Source organism: Pygoscelis adeliae, unplaced genomic scaffold, assembly GCF_000699105.1.
Source record: "Pygoscelis adeliae isolate BGI_AS28 unplaced genomic scaffold, ASM69910v1 Scaffold21, whole genome shotgun sequence".
NCBI classification, from domain to species: Eukaryota; Metazoa; Chordata; class Aves; order Sphenisciformes; family Spheniscidae; genus Pygoscelis; species Pygoscelis adeliae.
The window spans coordinates 10,691,089-10,698,849 of record NW_008824243.1 but is presented as its reverse complement, the minus strand read 5'-3'; the positions used below and the strand labels follow the sequence as shown (position 1 = coordinate 10,698,849).

Genomic DNA, 7,761 nt, shown 5'->3' with positions numbered 1-7,761 from the left:
AGCTGGGAAAGCGGCCACCTCGCGCAGCCTGCCCCGAGCACGCCGGGAGCCGGGCACAATGGGGAACCCTGCTCTGCAGGCAGAAGGGCTCCAAATCATTTGAGAGACATATTCATTATATTCTTTCACGGGGGTCTGTTTGCATTGGGTTTAGCGGTTACTTCCCAGACAGGGTTCAGACCAAATAAAGATCGTTTAGCGGTGAGGGATTCGCTCGGGCTTTCAGGGAAATGTGCCTGATGTGGGGCACGGCGCAGCCCGGCCGCTTGGCTCTCGGCTGCTCCCGCTTCCCTGTTGATTTGCCTGGGTTTATTTTGTGCCCGTTGCCTCCTCCATCCCGAGACTGCACCAAATCACACAGCTCACTTTTGCAAAAGGGAGAGTTTATTTTCAACAGTGCACGGGGCGGGGGGATTTTAACGGGAGAGAATTACAGCCAGTACGTTTCTCTTACAGGAACAGAGAGGGTGCAATAAAACAGCAGCAGGGATGCTTGGCCCGGACAGACTCACGGTCTTCTGGGCCCCGAGCACAGCGCCGTCGGGATGGCTGCGCTCCCGCAGCTCCACACACCCAGGGATGAAGAGCGGCAAGGGCCGAGCTCTGCTCCATGAGCAAAGCCAGGTGCTAAAAGCTCCCTCCAACCTTCACACACCCGGTATTTTGCCAGGTGAGACAGTGCCTTGCTCAGATCCCTCTGCCTAAGCACTGTGGGCCTGCTCTGGGGTATTTAGGGCACCGAAGACAACGTAGAGGAGTGATGCGGGATGATCCCCTGACTCCCTGTGTTGCGCTGGCCCCCTCCCCATCGCTGGACCGGCGTGATTCGAAGCGATGCAGAAACCCTCTGTGTTCTTGAGCCAAAGCTGCCTCTTCTCTGCAGCCACCGGAGAAGCAGGTCGGGACCCTCCTGGAGAAACCTGGAGACGTCAGACGGCAAGTCCAGGCAGGCAGTAGCCAACTGCAAGAAGGAACTCACAGGCTTGAAAAGTCCCTTCTCCACTCACTGGGATCTAGGAAGGAAAGGAAAAAAATGGAGCGGTTATGAGCTCTGGCAGGGAAACGGTCCAGCAGCACTCGGCTGAGAACAGACCAACTCGGCTCACTGATGGAGCGAAACTCCAACCCCCTTTCCCTCCTCACCACGTTTCCCACGGCTACGGGCCACCTTGCCCCCTTCCCAACTGGGAAAACCGTGGTCCCCAAGATGCCAAGCTCCCCCTGCGCCTGCCTCACTCCCCTACCTCTGCCTGCCCCGCACACCGCCAGCCAGGCGAGGGCTTGCCGCTTGTCCTTTCTCCCTAGGCTTTGGGGCATGGGATTACTCTGCATGTCAGAGCCACTAAAGGCACAGCCCTCTGATGTTTTAATCTTCGTGTTAACTTTCCCTGCCCTTGGCGCCCTTGCCTGGCTGGAGAAAGTGATACCGAGCCACCGAGCTGGAGCTGAAGCTGTGACGCTCAGTGAAAGTCCCCTTCTCGGCTTTCCCCGCACCTCCTGGGTTTGCCCCACACATCTTGCACCTTGCATCAGGTTCTCCTCCCTTTTTCCTGATTTTTTTTCTCCATTTCCTTTGCCCTTTCCCCCTGGCGAGTGCGGATCCCCTAGCACAGCCTCCGAACCCAGTCCCATCCCTTTGCCAGCCTTCCTTTGCTTTGCCTATAAACTGTTATGCTGGAAGGAGTAAAGACTAATATAACTAATTCTTGAATACACTTGGATCCAGAGTGCAAAAGGAACCATCAGCTGGCTAATTTATTCTTTTTATTGCACCAAATTGTAATTTTATAAAATATTGCAAATTTTATAAAATATTTGCAAGCCCATTTTAAGAGATAAATCTTCTGTGTGGCTCTCTAATGAGCCGCCCTGGGAGTAGCCGGCATGTGATCTGCTGTAGGTCGCATCGCCACGTTCCCGGGCTGCGACTGGATGAACCACCGTAACTCTTTGAACTGTGCAAATACTCTACACTCTGGGGTCCAGGCTGCAATTTTCATGGGTATTTTTTCTCTCTCTTAAAAATAGATCTTCTGTAACCCCTTTATTGCAATATTCATAAAGCACTTGATGGAAATCCGAGGAAAATCCCTTCCCTTTCGCAACTTCGAAGCAAGCCTAAAACTTGAGAGGCAGAAGGCAAACCCACCGCACGTGCGTGGGGTTGGGGAAGGACCCCAGCCAGTCTCTGGAGAATTAGGGTGCTGAGAGGACAGACCCCCCCGCTGGCGTGCGTGTAGGCAGAGCCAGGCTGCAAGAAGCCAAGGCTCAGCACTGCTTTATCCTACGTGATATTAGGAGTCACCCCCAATGCCCCCCCAAAGGCTGGCAAGGATGCTGAGGTCAGGGCAGATGAGATCTGAACGGTGGCTGAGCTTGCTGCGACCTGCAGAGAAACTCATCTATGGTGCAGATAGAGAGGATGCTCGCTGGTACGAGACATCAACCCAACCCTGGAAACGATGCCCTCCCTGCCCGGCGGGTTTGCACCTTCCAGCACTTAGTAACTGGGGGCAGGAGGGGCTGGACCGACCCAGGTGATTCGACATAAGTTTCAGGAAAGCCCAAACCTCCTGCACGCACTTTCTCCGCGGGCAGAGTTCAGTCTAGCGTTGCGGGTGCCTGCAAAAACAGGGCTGCACCAGGACCCGATCCCAGCCCTGCCTTCCCTCCCCAGCGCCCCGCGCAGGGAAAGCATCACGCTAAGTAGCGTGTGGATTCATTATCCCTCTCTTTTTTTTAAAAACGATGCATAAATAATTGCAATTACAGCTCAGCCTCTGCCCCAGCACTTGCTCCTGTGCCTCCCCGTGCCCTTACAAAGCCAGCGCTGAGGTTTATACGCTGACAAACTGCCTTGCCATGGCTATTCTAGGTGGTGGGAAGGGCAAAAAACCCCTCAAATAATGGCAAATGGATGCAGGACTCTCTGCCTAATCAGATTCCTATCCCCTATTGAGGCTGGGAAGGAGGGACCCCGCTCCTCCCCTGCCCTCAGCCCAGCCTCCGCTTCACCGGCTCACACGGAGAAACTTTCTGGACAATTTAATCTCGCCAGGGTGTTACTTAGAAAAACCTTTTTCACTGTCAATTTTTTTTTTTGCCCTCCCTTCCTTCCCTCCCCCCCTTTTTTTTTTTCTTCCCTCCCAGCCTTGATTGAATTTTGCAAGCCCCTGATATCTTTCTTTTTTGTAGGGATGCACGCTGCTTATGCAAATACCAGCCTTTCATACCGCCTCCCTGGCTCAAGCCCTCCAACTTGAATGTGACCAAAAGCTGTGCTCTCCCCTGCTAACTCCTTAGCACAATTACACCTCCATTCTGCTCCAGGGGCCCAGGGAGGGGGAAAAAAAAAATCATTTTAAACTAATAACACGTGCTGTTTGCTTTGGATAATTACAAGGGAGCTTCGGCTTCTAAGAGCTATGAAATATTCTGTTCGGCGGGGCGGGAGGGAGGCTCCGTGTTACGCCTACGCTGCGAGTTTTATCTCCTGGCGGAGATGCTCGCATGGCCTCTCGAGGCTCCCTCCATCTCGCGCTCGTCCTGTGCACCTGGGCAAGCATTTACATTTCCTACAGAGGAACTTCTCGGCGCTTTGGGCTGCGGGAGAGAGGAGAAGGCGGCTGACATTTTTCTTATCTCAAGTTACAATTTCCTGCAAGCATCAAGATAATAAAACATCGGAGATGGGCAAGCCGAGCAAAATGAATGTGTTGGCTGGCTCTCCCGCGGCACCGTAGGGAGGACCGGGGAGAAAGGACACCCGAGGGATGCAGCCGCTCCACCGGCTCTTGTTTGCATCGCAGCTCTGCTGTTATTGTCCTCCTGCCTTGTCTGCTGGGGAAGTTTATGTGGAGGGCTTTTGCCGGGGCGAGGAGGAGGAGGAGGAGGAGGAGGGGAGTTTTCCCCAAAAGCACCCAGGAATCTGTCAAAAGAGGGACAGAAAAGAGAAGAAGAAGAAGAAGGGAGACAGAGAGTGGGAACGTCAAGGACCCCTGACTAATGAATAGCAAGTTTGCCCTTGAACCTCCCTGGGCTTTGCCATTCCCAGGCTCCAAACAAGGGCTGATGCATGCTTGGGCCCAGCTGCAGGGGGACCGGGCTATGGTTCATCTCAGACACTTTGACAGCCCGGGCCTTTTCCCCGCATAGCTCAGACTTGCCTAACTACTCCCCTGGCAACAGCTCAGTGCAGGAACCTGCGCTGAGGCCCTGCCTGCTGCATACAGAAGTGCGAGGAGGAGGGGAGACGCTGGGAGAAATTAGCTGGAGACCGGTTTAACCCATCAAATGCTGGGCAGGCGTCGCCAGCCTTGGCACCCTCCGCTCTGTCCCCGGCGCGGCTGGCCGGCTGCTCGCTGGCAAGCGTCCACAGCGGAGCAGGAGAGGGACAGTGATGGGTTAGACGTGCCGAGTCCCTGTGTATCGCAAATCCCATGACCTGCTGCTTCACCAAGACCCGGTACCTTGGACCTGTTGGGGGCTGGAGGTCCTCATGGTGCCAGGGAGTAGGAGGGAGCCGAAACAGCCGGCTGAAAAAGGCCACGGGACACTGAGTGGGAAGGGCATGGCCTCTCCCCGGTGCGGTGGGGACACGGCATCCCTCTCTGCCAGCCAAAACAAGGGCTCGGGCCGGACAAGAGAGGCACAAACTTGCCCCGGCCACTCTTTCTGCATTGCAGATCAAAGGCAAGGGACGAGCTGGCCTTAGGGGTCTGCACTGAATGGCTGGAGAAAACAGGGACGAGCACCCGGCGGCTCCAAAGCACGACCCAGAAACGTTCCCACATCCCAGCCCCATATAAATCAAGGGGGAAAAAGGGGGGGGCTCCATCCCAGCCTCTGTTTTTACAGAGCATCTTTCATGTGCAGCCCCTGAGAGAGAGGGCTTTGCCGAGCTTGTTAAGGACGGCTCCTGCGCCAGGCAGAGAGGGGGACGCACCATATGGAGAGGAGAAAAAGAAAAGGGGACACTGAAAATGGAAAATTATGCAAAGCAGGAGGAGAGGCGCTGGGGGAAGGGGGGGAGGGAGGCAGCGAGGTGGTGGGGGATGGGGAAAGGGTAGGCTGGGAAGGGAACCCTGATGTGGGGGACACCAGCAAGCTGGCATGGGGGCAGCAGGAGGGAGAGAAGTTTCCCGTGACTGGGTGCAGGACAGCCCTTGGCACCTTTGGGTGCCGTCACTGGAAGGCAGCTCTCCAGCCTGGCCTTCCCCAAGCAGGTCTGGGCATGGGGCGATGCCTGGCTGGACCACGGTGGGTGCACTCTGCATCCGGAGCCGTGCCACGCCGGGAGATGCAACAAAACAGGGCCTGCGGTGACCTACTTCAGAGGTGTCCTCAGGACCTCCGTTACTATGGCAATGAGGTTGCGAGCAAACATTATGGTTTTTTTGGTCAAGATTTTTTGCTTTTAATCAATCACAAAAACCGGACTCATGTACCCAGGTGCCGGGGGCCTTGTAAGAAATGGCCCTGAACAACAGCAACGACAGCAAGGGCCTGAAACGCCCCTGGGTCTCAGCCGCCCGCGCAGTGATGGTGTACACTGGGGTGAGTTAAGGAGAATCCGAACGCAGCTGCCAGAGCTCTTCCCTTCCCCTTGGTCCCCAGAGGGTCCTGGTGCCACAGGGCGGGCTGCAGCCCTGGCGTGGTGCAGGGATGCTGGGGATGCTCTGCAGGCACAGGAGGGAGAATGAACTTTCCAGTCCCTCACGTGTTATTGCCCAGCTTGTGCTCAAACACCAGCATCTGGCCTAAAATGGCATTTGGAGAAATGACTCGGCCCTTCCCAACCCAACTGCGGAGCACCTTCTTGCTCTCCTGGAAACCTTGGCCATGTCCTGGCTTCTGGGCTCAGCGCACCTTTGGGAAACCGCCCACCCTGGCAACATCACGGCTCCTCCGTCCCAAAGCCACCCGGCGCCTCCGGCTTGCGGGACTGTGCTGGCTCCCTGTCCATGGGCCAGGACCACCTTGCACACCCTCACTGGGTCCCAGCCCCCTTCTCTAGCCCATCTTTCACCCTGGCGTGGAGAGCCATCCACTTGGTCCTGCAAAAATCCTCAAGCTTGGTGCTTGTTGCTCTGCTTCCCCTGCTTGGTCCCCTCTATCCTGTTCCTGTCTCCCTCTGTCTCTCCTCTTGACGGCTTTCATTCAGAGCAGCCAGTGCTTTTCCTTCACTCTCCTTGGCATCGCCCAACACCCAGGAACACAAACTGCTCCTGGCTGCCACCTTCCCTCCCTCTCGGCCCCAGCACAGCCTTTGCTCTCACACCCATCTCTACTACGCCACTCACTTTTTAGCTCCTTCTCCCATGTGTTGCATCAGGAAACCTTCCCTCGCCACATCCCAAACGGATCGCTCCATTAATCCTTTCTACCTTGCTTCCCTCCATTTACCATCGGTAAATTTACCATTAGCCCTTGTGGTCACCCTACACCCCCAAACCCACGTTTCAGGCAGGCATGGGGCAGATTCACGCAGCGCGAGTGCACGGAGATGGGCTGGTACATGGGCAAGCGTGGGACCGTGCCTGCAGAGATGGGCACGCTTGCCCCAGCGTACACGTGTTCCTGCCTGCACACGCCAACACCTACATGTTCCTGCCCACGTTCCCGCTGCCGGATCCAAGGCTGCGGGATCTCGAGGGGAGCTCTTGTTCTCCCCCGGCGCATGGGCTTTACCTGCGCAACAGGGCTGCAGGCTGGGATTTGGGCTGTTCGGTCTTACAGTCACTAGATGAAAAAGGTGCTGTGTCCATCTTCCAGTTTCTTCAGGGGCTGTGCCCTGGAGTAAGGCTATATGTGTTGGCCAGATCCTCAGTAAAGCCCTGGAATAAGCTGTAGGCACTGAAGAGGATTCATCTAAGCAGCACACAAAGAAAAATAGCAAAAAATAAAGTTCACGGGGGCACAAGGAAAACAGAGCTTCCACCCACAGAGCAGCTGTGTGGGGCTCCAGGGACAGGCAGGCAACGTGGGAGACGTTTCGGAGCTTGGTCTCAAGATGATGCATTTGCAACCGCTTCCCTTCTGCAACCAGTGGAGGTGAACTGAGCCTCCTGCCGAGCAGACACACGTTTTAATCCATGTACCTTTGGGCACAGGTACATGTCCTGAGCTGCTTTAAGGCTGGTAAGCCATCGTGGCAGAATGATGCAAAAATGAGATGTGCCTTCATGGCAGAGGAAGAAGAGGGATCTCTTCTATCCCTCAGTATCCTGACCCAGGAAAGCAACTGCCCCTCCATGAACAAACCCAGGCGAAGGGGCTGCTTGGTGTTCTCACTGCAAATTCCCACCTGCTAAAAATGGGTGGTGTGGGGTATGGGGGGAGCACACGGGATTCAGGGTGTCCTTTGGATCAGGCTGGCCTCAGCTGCTGTGCTGGAAGCTGAACCGTTTCCAAGGAGGATACGTCAAGAACAGCGAGTCCTGCCCAAGTGACGGTCCAAAGCGTTGGCACTTCGTCCTGATTCAACCTCGCCCCAGATTCCCGCCCCTGGCGTGCATCCAGGTTTCTTTCTCCTTGACCCACCTCCGTCAAAAGAAGTGCAGTTACAAGTCTCCGCTCTGAGTTTCTAGTCTACAAATAGAAGCAAAGCAGCCCCTGCTCCAGCGCTGAACATTTCCACTAAACCCTATTTTGATGCCTGTCCTGGCAAAGGAAACCTTTGGGGAACCATGCCCCTTGTATGAGATGTTAAATATTTCAGCCTCCAGCAACACAAGACACTGATACGGTATTAAACTATAC

At 55.4% G+C, this 7,761-nt stretch overlaps 1 long non-coding RNA gene across 1 annotated transcript in view; it reads right to left on the bottom strand.

Annotated features, from left to right (window-relative positions):
- Positions 1–366: 366 nt before the first annotated feature.
- LOC103926328 overlaps positions 367–7,761 on the bottom strand; it is a 28,511-nt gene continuing 21,116 nt past the window's right edge. Inside the window, exon 2 of the long non-coding RNA XR_664073.1 lies at positions 367–1,013. This is a non-coding gene — a long non-coding RNA (uncharacterized LOC103926328). The remainder of the gene's footprint in view (positions 1,014–7,761) is intronic.